This window comes from Myotis nattereri, assembly GCF_964212035.1.
Source record: "Myotis nattereri genome assembly, chromosome: 5".
Classification (NCBI taxonomy): domain Eukaryota; kingdom Metazoa; phylum Chordata; class Mammalia; order Chiroptera; family Vespertilionidae; genus Myotis; species Myotis nattereri.
The window spans coordinates 64,933,293-64,952,924 of NC_138080.1; positions in this window are offsets into that span (position 1 = coordinate 64,933,293).

Below are 19,632 nucleotides of genomic sequence, written 5' to 3' on the forward strand. Positions count from 1 at the left end.
CTACAGAGAACGTTCTCTAGAGACAGAAGAACTTCGCTGGAGAGAACATGGCAAAAGATCCTGGACAGAAACTGGCCTCAGAACCTAGAGACAGAACCTAGCGAGAGAACATGGCAAAAGATCCTGGACTGAACCTGACTACAGAAATTGGCAAGAGAACCTGACTAGAACCTGGTGACTGAACCTGGCTGGAGAACCTGAACAGAACCTGGCTGGAGAACCTAGCGAGGGAACATGGCTACAGAACCTGGCTGGAGAACCTGGAAAACCTAGCAAGAGAACATGGACAAAGAACCTGGCTGGAGATTCTAAGCAGAACCTCTCTGGAGATCGAGACCAGAACTTGGCTGGAGATCCTGGATAGGCTGCTGATCAACTGAACGCTGTCTCCGTGTCATTCCTTCTTCGCCGACTCCGTCCACGCCTTTGGGAACCCCTGGACCTGCTGGGGTTGGACCCCGACAGGAAATGGGTGGAAGTGATAAACTGCTCTGTATAGATTAATAAAAAAAAGTGGAGGGCCAGACTCTGGCCCACAGCGGGAGGGCAGAAAGAGAGAGGGAATGAAGACTAAGAATATCTCTTTTGGAAGAATGCTAGAACTAAAGGAGAGATGCCCTATGAGAAGATTTCTCTGACAAGGAATACCCAATTGGACAAATGAGAGTTCTAAGTTATATTCTGTATAGTTAAACCATTATATTAGCCAAAATTCTATTATACAGATCAGTCTTATGTTAGCTGCATTTTAGATAAATTAGGTAGCTATCAAGCACCCCAAACCTACATCTCTATTACATTATACATTTTCTACATCATATATATAATTTAAATAATTATAAATTAAATACAAATTAAATTACATATTTGTATATTAAAATATTTATAAATTAAATTAAATATTTCCTGTTTATTTATTTTTAACATGATTTTTTAAAAACAGTAAAATGAAAAGTCAACTGGAAAATAGAAACTGTATATTTATTAAAATTTTTAAAATTTTATTAAAATTCAAATTTATTTACATTTTTAAAAATTTAAGGCACAGCACTGTTTTGCTTAGAGATGTTCTATGCAAACTGTTCATATTACATATAGATGATTCTATATCAATTCATAGACTAAGACTGATTGATATCAACAATGTAATTTCAGATTTCAGACAAACCTTTGATCATTTTAATACAGCTCAGATAAATCACAAAATATTTCTTACTGTTAGTTTATTGAGTTTAATTTATTACTAGAGGCCCAGTGCATGAAATTCGTGCACTAGGGGGTGTCCCTCAGCCCAGCCTGCACCCTCTCCAATCTGGGACCCCTCGGGGGATGTCCGACTGCCGGTTTAGGCCCCATCCCACAATCCAGGACTGCTGGCTCCCAACTGCTCACCTACCTACCTGCCTGATTGCCCCTAACTGCTTCTGCCTGCCTGCCTCATCACCTCCAAACTGCTCCCCTGCCAGCCTAATCAACGCCTAACTGCTTCCCTGCCGGCCTGATTGCCCCCAACTGCCCTCCCCTGCCGGCCTGGTTGCCCCAAACTGTCTTCCCCTGCAGGCCTGGTCGCCCCTAACTGCCCTCTCTTGCTGGCCTGGTCAACCACAATTGCCCTCCCCTACCAGCCCAGTCACCCCTAACTGCCCTCCCCTACTGGCCTTCTTGTGTCTACATGGGGGTGGCCATCTTGTGTGAGAGTGTGACAGTCAATTTGCATATTACCTCTTTATTATATAGGATAATTGTGTAAAGTTTTGAGTAAATGTTATTTTCAGGTAATGCCTCGTTAATCCTATATAATAAAAGCCTAATATGCAAATTGTTCAACCTGGAGTTGCTATGATGTGCAGTGACCACCAGGGTGCAGCGTGGAACATGGCGGGCGTCAGCGACACAGTGTTAGCAGTGGGTGAAAGTGGAGGCACTGCCGGCCCTGGTGGGCCCTGACAAGAGCGGGACCATGGCAGGATGGTGGAGCAGGTGATCAGACGGCTCCAGGCCAACGCAGGTGCAAGCAGAGGCCCGATCGCCCTGCTGATTGCCCTGCAGATGGCAACCAGCAGTGGTGGCAGGGGGCAGGGCTGCCTCCAGGCTCCCAGGTGCTGAGGGAGCTGGGTGAGGGGGTCCAGCTCTGACCAGTTTTCAGCAGCCGGCAGGCCCTGATCACCCAACCAGGGTTAGGCCCCAGGCTGGGATGGGGAACTGGGGGTGTGTGGCGGCGACCAATCTCCCGTGGTGCCTGGGCCGGGGCTTTGACCTCTTGCTGGCTACATGGGGGTGGGGGTGATGGGGACGGAGGTGCAGTGAGAATGCAGGATGTCTGCAGAGCTTGCTTTCCCCCTACTACCATCCCCCAGGATGCCAGAGCTTGTATGCTAGGGAATCCCCCCCATGCTCAGGTGCTGGGTGCTGGGTGCCCACAAGAAGCCTGCCCTGCACCCGCTTGGCCTGTTCCCGGTGAGCTGACCACAGGCACAAGGACCACTGGGGCTTGTTGGGTTCCCCCTGGGTTTGCACAGGAGCCAGTCTGAGAGGCCAGCTGGGAGAGAGCATCCTGCCTGCCTGGCTTCTGTGAGGCACCACTGGGTGGCCCAGAAGCCCATGCTGAGCCCACGGTGTCCAGCCACGCTCATCGCATCTCAGCATGGGGACTCAGGCAGAGGGGGCGCATGGGGGCCCGGGGGCCCAGGTGCTGCCCAGAGCCCAGAGGTCAGCTGGGACCTGCCCTTTCGTGCCAGATGCTCATGCTTTGATTGCTGGCCAGGCCTAGGGACCACACCCATGCACAAATGTCATGCGCTGGGCCTCTAGTATTACAATAATTTTATAGACACCGCCAACAAGTTTATTTTATATTTTACCTGTTGCTATTTAAATTTAAGTATTCTTTTAGAAAACAATCATACATATGAGCCTTACATAATAAATACTGTACAAATTAAGATTTAGAAAATGATTTGTTAACCAGATAAAATTGTATCTATTAATGCCCAGAAAGTGTTTGAAAATCAATTATGGCATTATCCTCTCTCTCATTACCTGGATTTCATGCTTTCTATCTAAAAATAGAGAATAAATATAAAGTGTATCAAGTAACATAATAGGAAAAAGTGGAAGAAAAACAGAAACCCACAAGCTAAAGGACTAATTAAAAGTTGTGGAAGAATAAAATGAAGCAGAAAAAAGAAAGTGAGGGCTATATATAGCTTTACAATTGGCCACTTAACACCTCTGCAGCATGTATAATGATTAATTCTGATTGAAGAACAAAGACTGCTGCTTTGATGTGCTTAACTAGCTGAATTCCTCTGAGGAAAATGAACTGAAGACTAAAAAGAGACTGATGATTTTAATTTTGAGTAATTTGAACTATAACTAAATTTTAGTACTGGCAAAATTATAAAAAATTATACATTTCCTTTCTGTTTTCTATTAACTTGGGAAAACACAGTATTTTATTGTCATTAGCACTTTGTAGGTATGGTTTTTACTAATTTCAAAATTTATCACAGTAAGCTTAAAGCCATTAATTGGTCTTGAGTATAGGCATGTTTCTTGTACATTCTACAATACTAACACATATTCAGAAATATACAAATAGTTGTGGGCTTTTTTGTTTTGTTTTGTTTTTCTTTACATTATAAAGATTTGGCTAAGATCATTTCTAGTCAACATGATTGTGACTGGCCACCCCATGATTATTACTTTTTTATATATATATATATTGATTTCAGAGAGGAAGGGAGAGGGAGAGAGAGATAGAAATAACAATGATGAGAGATAATCATTCATTGTCTGCCTCCTGCCCCGCTACTGGGGATCAAGACTGTAACTCCGGCATGTGCTCTTGACCACAATCGAACCTTGAACCCTTCAGTCCACAAACTGATGCTCTATCCACTGAGCCAAATCAGCTAGAACCATGATTATTTATCTTTATTAGACTGAAATCTCTTGGTCCCAGAATCTTTGGAGATAAACCATTCTTTAATATTGTTCAATTATAATGTTCAATATGGAACAAGCATCTCCTCTACTCACATTTCCCAGTAGAAATATAATGTAAGCCACATGTGTAATTTAAAATTTTCTAGTAGCCATATTTAAAAAAAAAAGAACTGTTAAATTAATGTTAATAATATGTAGTTGACCCTTGAGCAATGCAGGGTTAGGGGCATTCACTCACACACAGTCGAAAAACTACATAAAACAAATGACTCCCCAATAACTTAGTTGTCCCTTGGTATCCTAGACCCAATCGGATAATCCATGGATGCTTAAGTCCCTATATAAAATGGTATAGATCTATGCATACAACTGGCCCTCCACATCGATGGACTCCTAACCTTTAATAGAAAACAGTATAAATTTGCATCTATGTTGACCCACACAATTCAAACCTGTGTTGTTTGAATCAACGGTATTTGATTTAATTCAACATATCTAAAATATTTTATTTTTACATATAATTAATATAAAATTATTAATGAGATATTCTTTTCTTTCATACAACTTAAAAATAAGATATGTATTTTGCACTTACATTTCAAATAAAATACTTTATTTTTCAACAGTTCAAGTGAAATGTTATCCCAACAAAATAATAAAGCTCTGTGTAACAACAAAAATGTATGCAATACTGTAACCGAAACCCAGGTTTGGCTGCATCTTTCCACGAAAGCCAAACTCTTGAGACAGGTGCTGATAAGAAAGGAAAGAAGCATAATCTTGAAAAAGACAACCTTGAAGATGGAGGACTCTTGTCCAAAGCCCATCTCTACATCTCTGTGCAGTAAGGTTTTTATAAGCACGGAGCTGGAAAGCAAAACAAAGAGATCAAGGGGAAGGTTTGAAAAATTATCTACATGCAAGCCAACACTATCCATTTCAATAAGGATCTTGAAACTGGTCAAGCATTGGTATGGTGTGCATCATCCTGGTCTTCATAATCCTGGTTCTACAATTGAGGGTCAGCAAAAGTCTTCGAACTGGGATGACTGAAGGTGAGAGTCTGCATTTTGTGATGTTAGTTGTTAGGATTCTTATACAAACACTAGAGGCCTGGTACATAAAATTGTGCACTTGGGGGAGGGGGGTGTCCCTCAACTCAGCCTGCACCCTCTCCAATCTGGGACTCCTCGAGGGATGTCCAACTGCCCGTTTAGACTCGATCCCCATGGGTCTAAATGGACAGTTGGACATCCCTCTCAGAATCCAAGACTGCTGGATCCCAACCGCTCACCTGCTTGCCAGCCTGATTGCCCCTAACCATTTCTGACTGCCAGCCTGATCACCCCCTAAACACTCCCCTGCCAGCCTGATCGACCCCTAACAGTTCCCCTGCCGGCCCGATTGCCCCTAGCTGCCCTCCCTTGCAGGCCAACTTGTGGCCACATGGGGGTGGTCATCTTGTGTGTTGGAGTGATGGTCAATTTGCATATTACTTCTTTATTATATAGGATGCTCATTATCTCCAAACTACATATTAGTCAGAGTCAGCATTTATAGAAATGATGTCAAAAGAATTCTGAGGTGGGTTACAATTCAGCTTTTGGATTTAAATTAAATTTATTACAATAAAAATGCATTCCTTCAGTCCCACTAACCAACCACATTTCAATAGTTATATACAATTAGTGGCCACCTTATAGAATATCTGAGATGTACATCATAATGTTAGAATATAATTTGGAAAAAAAAATCTCAAGAGAAAATGTGTATCTCTATATTTATAGATTTTTCTAAGATAAAAACAAGTTAATGTTTATTCAACTATCTTGTAAAAATTCTATGTATAATCTCTAGAGAATCACATTATGATCTAGATTACTTTATGTACACTCAATTGTTTTAAAGTTCTGTTTTATATATTTACTTTAAAATTTTTTGGTAGAAAGCTACCATTTTTATACTAATTTTATTAAACAAAAGTTAAATCATAGTGTCTATCTTTTTAATTTTTAATCCTCACCTGAGGATATTTTTACATTGATTTTTAGAGGGAGTGGAAGAGAAGGAAAGAGACAGAATGTGAGAGAGAGAGAGACACACACATCGATTGGTTGCCTCTTACCTGCACCCTGTTCCAGGCTGATGATCAAGTCAGCAGCCAAGGTACATGCCCTTGACCAGAATCAAACCAGGGACCCTTCAATCTGCAGAACAAGGCTCTGTCCACTGAGCCAAACCAGCTAGGGCCATAGTATCTATCTAAATATATAAAAGACTATGTGACTGACCGTCCATCCCTCTGACCATCCGACCAACCAGCTGGCACATAAGATGCACACTGGCAATTTAAAAATAAATGTTGACTCACGCATGCGCGATAGATACTAGTATAAAGCTCTCTCTGGCTCCAATTGCACGCGACCGACCAGTAGTGTTTGGGGATATTTCAGACAGTTGTCTCTGAAAACAAATATGAGATCAGAGCATTCTGCTTATAGTGAATGGTTAGTAAAACTTGGAGATGGCAAACTTGATAGCAGTTTTCATTAGGAACGGATATTATTGAAATCCCCTGTGAAATGATTTGTAACAGATCTATTATTGAAGCTACCTTTGGAAATAGTATATCTATAGATAATATTAAAATATGTATCTAAACATGTGATTCTTTGTCTTAAAAATGAGCATGTTCATAAATTAAATGAAGAAATTTCGGATATACTCGATGGAGATTTTCACACCTATTTGAGTGATGATTCCATCGATTCAATGGATGATGCCAAAAAGGAAAATTTCTCCATTGCATTTCTTAATAGTATTACTCCTTCGGGAATGCCATGTCATAAATTAAAATTGAAAGTAGGTGCAATCATCATGCTACTGAGAAATCTTAATAGTAAATGGGATCTTTGTAATAGTACCAGATTTATTATCAAAAGATTGCAACCTAACATAATCAAAGATAAAGTATTAACAGGATCTGTGGAAAGAGAGGTTGTTCTGATTCCAAGAATTGATTTGTCACCATCTGACACTGGCCTCCTATTTAAATTAATTCGAAGATAGTTTCCTGTGATGCCAGCATTTGAGAAGACTATTAATAAATCACAAGGACAAACTCTAGACCAGTGGTTCTCAACCTTGGCTGCACATTAGAATCACCTGGGAATCTTTTTAAAATCCTGATTCCTGGGCCTCATCCTCTGGAAATTCTGTTTCTTTGTTACTAATGTTGTGGCCCCACCCCATAACAAAGAAACAGAATTTCCGGAGGATGAGGCCCAGAAATCATGATTTTAAAAAGATTCCCAGGTGATTCTAATGTGCAGCCAAGGTTGAGAACCACTGCTCTAGACAGAGTAGGACTATTCCTACCTGAACCCGTTTTCACACATGGTCAGTTATATGTTGCTTTTTCTGGAGTTCGAAGAGCATGGGATGTTAAAGTTAAAGTTGTAAATTCTTCATCACAAGGGAAATTAGTTAAGCACTCTGAAAGTGTTTTTACTCTTAATGTGGTACACAGGGAGATATTAGAACAAGTTTAATCAATTTATGTCATTTTTTTAATCAGTGTTGTTTTTATAGCATGCTTTTGTTGTTTTTATGTCATGACTTTATTGTTGTTATATAATGTTTTTGTTATATCATGTTATTGTTTATTTATTAATCAATTTATCAATCATTGTTATCAATGTTTTTAAATCATGTTTTTGTTATTTTTATATCATGTCTTTATTGTGTTTATATCATGTTATTGTTTATTAATCAATTTATATATTATTTTTGTATACATTTTACTAATTTTCTTTCATCTCTGACACTTCTATTATAGAGAAAAGGCAAATAGCAATATTAAAATATTTTGTATTTTAATTTTTATAATATTACATTACATAATCTATTTTGACATGTAATTTTTTTGCAGTAATGTAATTACTGCAGGAATCTGCTAATTAATTTTCTTTCAATGTGCACAAATCTGTGCACCAGGCCACTAGTCTTTTTAATAAGGCTTGATACCTGATTATGAAGAAGAATAAACAATAACTATTTAATAATTTGCTAGTATTTAAAATACAATTATGATTTTAATCAAATTGAGTACAATTCTGATCATAAATTAACTTCCAACTGTTTTTGCAGATGTAAGTAAATGAGGACATCTACTAATATATATTTTTAGGATGAAAGAATAGAATCAAAGTTGTATAGATAGCTAAGAAACATAATAGCAATACTGGGTAACATAATTACTTTTGCAAATAAATATGAAATATTTTTTATTATCTTACAGTTAAAGAAACTTTAACTTTAGTTTTGTCAGTTGCTATAATAGTGCCAAACTACCTATTATCTCTAAAATAGTCCCTTAGTCTTGTCTAGTCAGAATAGGCCCCAACTGCCCATTGTAATTCTACCATAAATTACTGTCTCATAGTCACCTGAAACTGCTCCATTTTCTCTCTGAGCTACATTCTTTCAGAGAATGTAGTTAAATACTATAGCTGGCTCCTTGCCCTGAATGCTGACCAGTTTGCCTCTGTGACATTAACCTGGTGCCTGAGAGTCTGAGTGTCAAAAAGGTTGACTCATTTGCAGTTTTCCATTATGTAGCTCTAATATTTTATGTTGTTTCCTAAATAATAGATGCAGGAGAGCTGGCCTAGCTAGTCTCTTTTGTGGCTGTGTAACAATGTCCTTCACTGTGACTACCCAGATATATAATAATATTTATTTCCTTATTTTTTATTTAATCATGTGCCTGAAAAGAAGGCTGGAACTTGCACAATTAGAAAAAGTCTCTCTTTTCCCTCATTCTATCAAGATTTGAATATGTGATCAGGATGTATTATCCTATAGGGCCACTTATATGTTAAATCCAGTATATAATATTGCACATAAAGTAGAAAGCTATAAAAGAAAAATTGTTCTTTAAATATAACTGATATTCTATTTTCCCCCTACATTGTATTAGGAAAGAAATGGTTATAGGGCAACAAGGGTTTCACCTACACAGGAGTTTATACCAGAAATTTGGATCTGGAATCCTATATATTTATGTGTGTTTGTGTATGTATCAAACAGCATTTAGTTGGTGAAAAAAATGAACAAAACAACACAACAGAAAAAACATTGTGGCAGCAAATACTGGTTTTGTTAGTTTTCATTTTTAACTATGATAATAACCACATTGGACAACTGAGCTTAGGATATCTATATATGTATTCTCTAAAATGAGCTTTGTTTACTTGAATTATCTTTAAAACAAGGCATACCTGAATTAAGTAAAGGCCAAATTGATGACAAAATATATATAATAGTTGTTGTTATGTTAGAAAAAGAGGATTAAGAATTCAAGCAAGTACTAGCTCATTTGGCTCAGTGGATAGAACATTGGCCTGTGAACTGAAGGGTCCAGGGTTTGATTCCGGTCAAGGGCACATTCCCGGGTTGCAGGCTTGATCCCCAGTAGGGGGTGTGTAGGAAGCAGCAGATCAATGATTCTCTCTCATCATTGATGGTTCTATCTCTTTCTCCCTCTCCCTTCCTCTCTGAAATCAATAAAAATATTTTTAAAAAGAATTCAAGCAACACCATATTTTAAGACTAACTTTTAAAAATGCCAATACATGCACCAATGTCCAATCAGGATGGATATGTATTATGAGAAATATAACTTTATGTTCCTTTAGCAGAAATATATCAGTGCTGTGATGATGATTTAAAAATTTCTATAAATAATGTGACATAGGTGTACAGAATGCTCAAGTATGTCTTCTTCAGTAATTTAACTAGAGGTTGACATATCTCTAAGTATGCTTCCCTTTAGCTATTACTTTGTGTCACTATTCAAAAATGTCCCTGAATACAGGAAGCTATTTTTCAGTAAGACATTCAGCTATCAATACTTATTCCATTGTAATTCAAGTTCCTTTGTCTTTTGAAGAAATTGCTATTGAATTATAGTCCTAGACCATCTCTAATAGCACAGTTACTAAACAGATTTTTCATACATATTCATAGCTAAAACTATAAAGACCATTGCAGATTTCAAAATGATGCATCAATCAATGCCATAGATTCCTGCTTAGCAACTCAAAAAGAGAGAAAGCATAGCCTAATATTTTATTTGTAAAACACTTACTGTGCACTTTTATGCAATACATTATCCAAAAACAATTTGTCTTATGCATATATATATATATATATATATATATATATATATTTCTATCACAAATATACACAAGGTTGAGAAATAAGCAGTATGCTAGAAGAAAGAACTCTTTTTGCAGCTCTCTGCCCTGTGAAGTCAATACTCTTTGAGGCAAGTAACAGAGTTCTGAAGGGAAAAACTAATATAGCACTAAGGCTAGGATATTGTTGAACTTGATTTGGCCCAAAAATATAGGTAGCAATGTAATTTTGTGGTGTTCCATATCTCCTCATGAGCCATTGATAACACATTTTTCTCACCTATCAACACTAAAACCTGAACCTAGTGTAGAAATTTGTAGATTGGGAAGTCTTGTGTTGAAACCCTATGGGTTAAATTGTTTTATACAAAATTGTTTCTTTTTCTTTTACAAGTAGAGGAACAAATAAACTAAAAATCCAGCATAATAGCAATGATGAAGAAATATATAACAGTAGAAAAACGACACGGATATATATGTGTTTAACAATTGAAAACCTTAAATTTGTAAATGACAAAATTAAATATCTGTTGAAGTAACTGATCATCTCATTAAATAATGCTTGGAAAGTTCTTAATTTAGAATAATATATGTATGCATAAAAGAAACTCAGAATTACTTTAATAACTTAAAACTACATGAATACTAAAAATAATTTTAAACCTTTATGAGTTATTTGCAATAACATTCTTCTCTCATAAACTATGTATATTTTTTTATTGTTACAAATATTAAAAAAAGGATAAGAATTCAAGAAATACATCATTTTAGAGCTAACTGGATAATATAAAAAAGGTTTAATAATTCCTACTCATTATAGTAAGACATATAACATTGTATGCAATGTATGGTGCTAGTCATCTATATTTCTATAATTTGCTCCATCTAAACATCCCCAATTTACTTGCCTTCCCTAGATGGTTATGGATTTCCTCTCTTGCTCAACTAAAAAGCCTTTCCATGGCTAACTTTTCTGGCTCGTGTTTTTTAATCACATTCCTTTTTAGCTGCTCTGTTAGCCCACAAAAACATGAAATCCCCCATAGTTTAAACCCCCAAATCAATTATTACTGTCACCACCAACACTACCATCAACAATAGAAGCCTGCATCTTCATTCTGCCTTGTCATCTACAGGCAGTACTCCTGACACCAGATCTTTATTTGGGTTTCCTTCAACCTGCAATGCTTTTCATCCTGCCATTCTTCCAGGTTCCATCTAAATATAACCCTTTCTCTAGTTTGGTCGTATGTTCTTTTGTAAAGGGTGTTCAAGCTATTCAGAGCACTCTACAAAGGCATATCTAGCTCATTTTTTGAAATGTTAATGTCTTAAATATATTCACAATATATACTACATAGATCAGTAAGCACTATAGTTGGCAAGGGTATTAGAAATTATTTATTTTACAGATAAGAAAATCCAAAGCCTAAACATGAAGTGAATTTTCCAGTCATACAGCTAATTAAGTGAAGTTAAAATTAGAACTCATATTCTCTGACAAGTGCAGAATTTATGTAACATCATTTTTTCATTTTTCCCTATGTTGAATGACATATTTTAGATCACAGCACAAATTACTGCATAATTGTTTACCGTGATATTTTATAGACTTTGATTGTAGTTAAAAACACTTAATACAGGGATGTTCCATGGAGACAAAGATACCCTTTCCATGACTTTACAGACCCTCTACCTTAAACTCAATTTTGAAACTGTTCTAACAACATGGTTAATTCTTTCTTCTTTGCTATCATCAACATACCTCTGAACTTCAAGCATAAATAAGATTTCCTTTTATCACAATGTATCTAAAGCTGTGTTAAATACTTCTAAAAATCTAAAGTAGTGTGATCAGTAAAACTATATCATCAATTGGTCTAAAATTATTTTCAATTGTTTTTTTTAACTGGTCTGAAGGGCTTTTCCATATTAAAATGGCATTAATACGCTGTTTAAAAATATTAATTTCTATGACATAACTCTAATATAAGTTTTTTCCCATACTATAGTTACATTTGGACCATTAGAATTAAGACCTAGACACAAGTAGATATGAAGTTTACTAATAATGTTAGGTAATACCAGGTGGTGAGTTAGAAGAATAATTACAATGTTTATGAAGTAAAACCCTATTTGTTCAGCAGTATCAGTGTTTACAGATCAAAATCATTTAAAATGTAACCACCTATTTGCTGTGATGTATAACCAAATTGTGTATAGTTATACACATTTATACAATTCACATATACATAAACATCAAATGCTGAGATTTATCATTAAATATTTGCTTTTTTTCTCTGGGACTAATAATTGTGAAGATGTTTGTATAAATTTATAAGCAAATAAAATGTCATTTTGCTTATTGAATTTATTTAAGAAGCCATTATACTTCACAAAACATGATAGTTTTATGTTCCATTTACTTATTTGCTTATTTGTAACTTGTCCAAACTGTTTATTAAATTCCACATTTTCCATTAGATGGGCATTCTAAATATTCCAAATTAACTGAGGATTTAAAACCAATCTCTTGTTTCTCTTTCTTCTCTCTCTCTCTCTCTCTCTCTCTCTCTCTCTCTCTCTCCTTCCTACTTCCTTCCCTCCCTCTCACTTCCTCCATCCCCTCTCTCTCTCCTCCCTAGAAAGACACTTAATGCTATTTTTCTCCAGTTGTTGGTAGAAGAGAAAGTTTAAGTACCAGGAGTATTAAGATCATATTATGTAGTATTGCAAGAAGCTACTATTGTTTCATATCTCCATAACTCTTTAAAATAACTTGGGAAGAAGTGAAAAAAAGAACGCTTCTCAAGAATTGCAAAGGCGCGAATTATTTACCTATCTGCTAATTCAACAACAGAAATGAGAATTTTCTCTAATTTCTAGATGTCAGGAATTGTGCAGGGTCTAAGATCTTATCCTACTTGTATGCTAATAAGCTAGTTTGTTACTATTCATGAAAATTGGGAGAAGACTGGAGATACCTGGGCTAAAAAAAAAAAGGATTTCCTGAGTCACAAGAGCCATAGTTGGGGCTTCATAGTGATTTGTGCCTATCCTACCTTTCCTCCAGGTCCCACAGAGGTGTTGCAAAGGGGTCCATTAAGGACGCTTCCAGATGCAATACGTTCTGTTAAAGAAGAAAGGTGGGCTTGCTTTATAGTGAGAGCAAGCCTACTGTATGTCTGGTTTGGGGTTGGGTGTTGGGGACATACCTCATCTCCAAGTTTTCTTGCTGTAAACACACCCATGAGAAATGTTCTGGGTAAAGGTAGTCAGGCTCTTGCATTCTTGCTGTGTCAGCAGAAATGTAAGGCAGTGCTAAAGGTTCATGGCAGTTGCCTCTCCAAACCCTTCCTTGCTCATTTCTATTAGATTAAAATGAAGTTTAAAATCCACAAATACCTATACTTCATAATCACAAAACTCAAGATAAACTCAGCTCTTTTAACCTGAATGAAAGACATTAAGAAATTTTAAGGATCACAGAACTCAAACTACCCTAGAGATGATTCACCATTATTTGAGGTACGAAGAATTAGACATACTTTTTACCCTAAGTTTAGATGAAATAAATCTTCAGGAAGGCCAGAGAGGTCATTATCAGGAAAAGCTTTGTTGGTTCTATTCTGAACTCAAAGAGAAGAGTGTTTCCAGTATGTCTAGCATATCTATAATAATAAAAGCATAATATGCTAATTAGATCAGACAGCCAAACGACCTTCAGGACAAAGCCTGGGCTGTGGGGCTGTGAGGGCCGAGTCCCTTGCATGAATTTCGTGCATCAGGCCTCTAGTATTAACATAATGCTCTGGGCCACCATCAGAAGATCATTAAAGCTATAACAAGTAGTTGTTTAAATGATAATAAAAATATGAGGTATAAATAAATACTTTTTATGTTCTTGATCTTTTGAAAGGTGAGGGAGTAAAGACATTTCTCTTTTTAATACTCTATTATTACAGAATAATTTATTAGAAAAATGTGTGTATATGTATTTTTCCTAAAGTAACATTATTTTTATTCTATTACCAAAGAGATTCAACAGCTTAACATTACCTTAAAGCAGTACTATTTTCTTATGCCAATTTCTACCAAGACACTAAAGTAGAAAAAATTAACTTTATTCAACACTTGTGTCTTAGAAAGGATAATGATTTCATCTAGTTAAAGATCTCCTGGGCTACTTAGTTTATTTCAGGGAAGAAATCACCTGCTCACCTGTGATAAGATAATTTGTCACCTTGAAAATTAAATTACCTATCCCTGTTTACTGTGAGGAGTTTTCCTGTATCTTACATACTTACTTGCTCATTTACTACCTTTATATCAGAATGTGCTCAATTCTACAAGAATATATATATATGTATATTATGGAAATTGTCCAGATGGCAGAACGACTGGTCACTATGATGCGCACTGACCAGCAGAGGGCAGACACTCAATGCAGGAGCTGCCCCCAGCCCGGGGCCTGCAAGTCAACCTCTCAGTCCCACCTCCTGGCCAGCAGGCTCATATAGCCTGATGGGGAATGGGGAACTGGGAGTAGGTGGCGGCAGATGACGCTGGTGGCTCCAGGCCAAGGCGGGTGCGAGCGCAACCAGGCAGCAGCAGTGGGGGGCAGGGCCTGCTGCCAACAGCCAGGGAAGATTGGCCCTGATTGCTGGCCAGGCCTAGGGACCCTACCTGTGTACAAATTTTGTGTGCCAGGCCTCTAGTGTGTTGTATAATCATTGACTATAAGGGAAACTTAAGCAGAATACAAGTCCTGCTCTTTAACCTAAATTGAACTTTATAACTCTCTAGGGAGAGTTTAATGAATTTCAAAAGAATTATCCATTTGATGATAGGATCACCTATGGGTTAACATATGTGTCTCTAAGAGAAAAGAAGAGTTCAACAACATATTGACTAATCCCTAGTTTAAAATATATAACATTTCCTAAATATTCATGTTTGATATTTTTGTAACATTAAATAATAAATAAAACTATAGAAATTGTTCTATTGAATGGACACACTGAAGATCTACATGCAAGTACCTAAGTACCTCCAATTATATATATACTAGAGGCCCGGTGCACAAAAATTTGTGCACTTGGGGCGAGGGGGGGGTCCCTCAGCCTGGCCTGTGCCATCTCGCAGTCTGGGAACCCTCGGGAGATAATGCCCTGCTGGCTTAGGCCTGCTCCCGGGTGGCAGAGGGCAGGCCCAATCCCTAGGTGCAGCCCTGGTCGGGCTCAGAGCAGGGCCCATTGGGGAGTTGGGGTGCCGCCCCCTGTCATGCACAGAGCAGGGCGGATTGGGAGGTTGCGATGCCACCCTCAGTCACACTCAGGGTAGGGCCGATTCGGGGGTTGGAGCACCGCCCCCTGTCACACTCAAGGCAGGGTCGATGGGGAGGTTGCGGCGCCACCCCCTGTCACGCACAGAGCAGGGCCCATCAGGGGGGGTGGGGCTCCTTACCCTGTCACACACAGAGCAGGGCGGATCAGGGGGTTGGGGCACCGCCCTCTATCACCCACAGAGCAGGGCCCATCAGGGGGTTGGGGCGCCGCCACTGTCACACTCAGGGCAGGGCCAATGGGGAGGTTATGGCTCTACCCCATCACACACAGAGCAGGGCCTGTGGGTGGGGGGGTTGGGGCGCCGCCCTCTATCACCCACAGAGCAGGACCAAACAGGGGGTTGGGGAGCTCCCCCATATCAGGCACAGAGCAGGGCTGATCAGGAGGTTTGGGCGCCTTTCCCTGTCAGGAACAGAGCAGGGCGGATAGGGAGGTTGTGGTCCCACTCCCTGTCACACACAGAGCCACAGGGCGATCAGGGGGTTTGGGCGCTGCCCCCTGTCATGCTGATCCCGGTGCGGGGAGGCCTCATGGCTCCGCTGATCCCAGTGCTGGGAGTCATATTACCTTTTTACTATATAGGATAGAGGCCTGGTGCATGGGTGGGGCTGACTGGTTTGCCCTGAAGGGTGTCCTGGATCAGGGTGGGGGTCCCCACTGAGGTGCCTGGCCAGCCTGGGTGAGGGGATGATGGCTGTTTGCAGCTGGTCACACCTCCTTCAGGGTGGGGGTCCCCACTGGGGTGCCTGGCCAGTCCGGGTGAGGGGCTGAGGGCTGAAGCTCCCCACTGCTCCTTTTTTTCTTTTTCTTTTTAATTCTGGGCCAGGTTTAGCTCTGGCTCCAGCTCTGAGGCCTCTGCTGCTGGAAGCAGGTATCTGGTTTGTTTGGGTTCTATAATCGAAACAATGTATAATCCCAGCTCTGAGATCCCGGCGGGCTGAAAGTAGGTTTCTGGGGTTTTTGTTTAGCTTCTATATTTGTAACAATGTTTCAAACTGCATGCTCAGAGGCGGGCAAGGCAGGCGGGGAACGTTAGTTTCCTCTGTCACTGAAGCAAGCAAGCCTCATGTTAGTTTCAAGCTGCCTGGCTGCCGGCAGGCATCTTGGCTGGCAGTTAATTTACATGTCGCCCTGATTAGCCAATGTGAAGGGTAGCGGTCATACGCTAATTGCCATGTTTCTCTTTTATTAGATAGGATAGTTTCCTCGGTTGATGGTTGATATTTCCTTATGAACTCTCTTGAACTCTGCTTAGTGTTCCCCCACCCTCCACTCCATATGACCACACAGTATGCTGCATAAATAATTATATGCATACATTTTAAATATTCTACATGCAGAAATTCTAAAATTTTATCCTGGCAGTCTCATGAATATGTAAAAAAAATAAGAATCTTTAGAAATAGAGAGTGTGGAGATGTTAAATAAGTTGGTAACTGGAAAATGTCTATTGGGTTTAACAGCATGGTGATTACTGATAAACAGGAACAGTGTACATGGTATGGTCAGGAGGAAGGGTAGAAAGACAAAAACAAATCATATTTTGAAAGTTTAAGTATAACATAAAAAAGATTAATATAATTGTAGCTGAAAGGGGATTTTCAATTACTTTTACTGACTACTTCTCTTGAGGGAGTGGAGTAAAAGTAGTTTCCTTGTTAACTGAGTATAACTATTCTTAGCCCCTTTAAAGTATATGTTATGTGAAAGCAATTCATATTTTCCATCTTGATGGAAAAGGTATGGGAGAACTTCAATCTAGAAAAAAAATATGGTAAACTTTCCTTATCCTAATCCTCACACCCACTATTAAACATATTTAAAACAAACAAAAAAAAGAACCTCTGAAATGTTAAATACTGGCTTTCAACTCAGATTATTATAAGTAATAGAATGCAATGCTTTTCATAATTAAAAATGAAAATTTGCATAAGTGGTTTCAGGCTTTTGATAGGTTAAAATTGAATGCTATAATAATTTTTTTTTTTTTTTGCTACATCTCTAAAACACTTTATCAACACCAGTTGTCAAGATTTCTTTGGAAAGATTAGGTGATCTATTCCTGCCTGATGTTATTTTAAAAAGAAAAAGAAATATCTTCAAATCTTTGCAGATTATTCTTTTATAAAATTTAAAACTATCTTGAAGACCATCTTTATTTGCTTTTCTCTTAACATTCAAACACTTTTGAACTGTCCAGTTCAAGGCTTTTCTCTTTACCTTGCTTTGCCTTTTATTCCATTCATTCGCATTAACAGCATTTATTATGTTTCCTCCAGACAAATAATATGATTGTTTGAATTTAATTTTTAACTTCTTAATTTTTTATCTCCCTAAATATTATTTGTCAACATCTATATGTATTTTTAGAAACAGTTGCAGTAACCATCTTAAATGAAATTTAGCAGCCAGGACTTCCCCTGATATTCAATATCTGCACTCCTCTGAAGTTACTGGAATTTGTTCTAGAACATATGACAAAAAAAGTGTTATTCTTACTACAACACCCTTATAAAATTTTTTAAACAAAGGTAGGTCCTTTTGTATCTACAAATTTAATTGCAATATTTTATTTTTCCTACTTTGGAATGAAAAACTTGGCTTCTGCTATTTATTTGGCTTGATTTTGTTTCCTAATTTAACTTATTAATTTGGAGGATGCTTTCCCAAACTTCTTTGACAATATCAATATCTGACAAGCTGTAAAATAAACTATTAACTGAAAAATTACATTTTTTCTTAGTTTGTTGGTTTAATTTTTCAATTAACTAACAAACTAAGAAATAGTTATTAACAGAATTATATACTTTCAAAGATTCTAAAAATGAGGAATTCTAAATTGCCTCATTCATGAATGTAGTAATAAAGTAATAAAGAGTTTCATAGATTTTTACACTTCTGAATATCTTTGTGTCTGGTTATGTGTATAATCACACTGGGATACTCTATGATCAGAGGTTTTATGACAATTCTTTAAAGAATCTGGGTATGCTGTTTCTCTAAAAATTAATTACTTTCAGGTAAGTCCTTAGCAAATGTGAATATTCACCTCAGGAGAACTTTATAGTTTGTATTTACTGTATTTTATTTATAAAAAAGTAATCCTAGTCAAAAAGCTTCTGAAAATATTGTAAATGGTATGCTACTTTTTGAAAATGAACAAAAACCTGTTTTATATCTGGTCTGCCTTAAGTTATGTTCTAAAAATAAACTTTACTTGAGATAATTGATTACAGAACTTTAGTACATATGTAAGTACTATGAAATTTAACATCTTTAATTTTTTAATGAGATATTTTTCATATATTGTATTATGTGTTGTTTGAGAGAAGCTGAGGTGTCTAACTATATGTGTTTAAGTTAGGATTCCTCTTGGTAATGGAGTTTTATCATGTTCTATTAAAGTTTCATCTTTAATGTTATTTCGATAGGATTTTTTTAAAGTTCTACCCCAACTCCTCAAAGAGCTACTTCTCCTGGAAAAAAATCAAAATAAAAAAGTTACTGCTATTAAAGTAAAAATGACATAAGACTATAATTACATTCTATTATCATGATCTAGTTTTTTGTCTCCACTGATTAAATGCGTGTTCTGAGCACTTTAAAAAATGGCAAGAAAACTATTTAGTTATTATTTTTTCTGGATTTATAAGTACTGAACAAACAAAATCCATAAATTATCTTATAGAATTTAAAGTAAGAATAAAAACCCACATTTTCAGGCTTTTTCCAAACCTTTTCACAATTCTTTTGTTCATTTTAATAACCATACTTTCTATTATATATCAGCCAACTCTCTGAAAGACATGATATAGATTCCATGTGGATTTTTGTTTTACCTTAGTGCCAAATCAATAATACCTAATCATCTAAATGCTTATATTCACCTAGAATTTTTCATTTAAAAAAATTTAGTTTCTGTATTAGAATGTTTTAATACTATCAATACTACCAAAATTAAAAGTGTAGCCACAGATAAAAACTTTTCTAAATGTGTTTTTCTAATTTAAATGCAGCCAATATAAATCCTTTCTATAGGAGGTTTACAGTAAGAAAGGAGATACAGTAGATAGACCTCTGCACCTGGATAAAATATTACATGAACAAAACTTTCCATAACTTCTACTAGTTTTCCC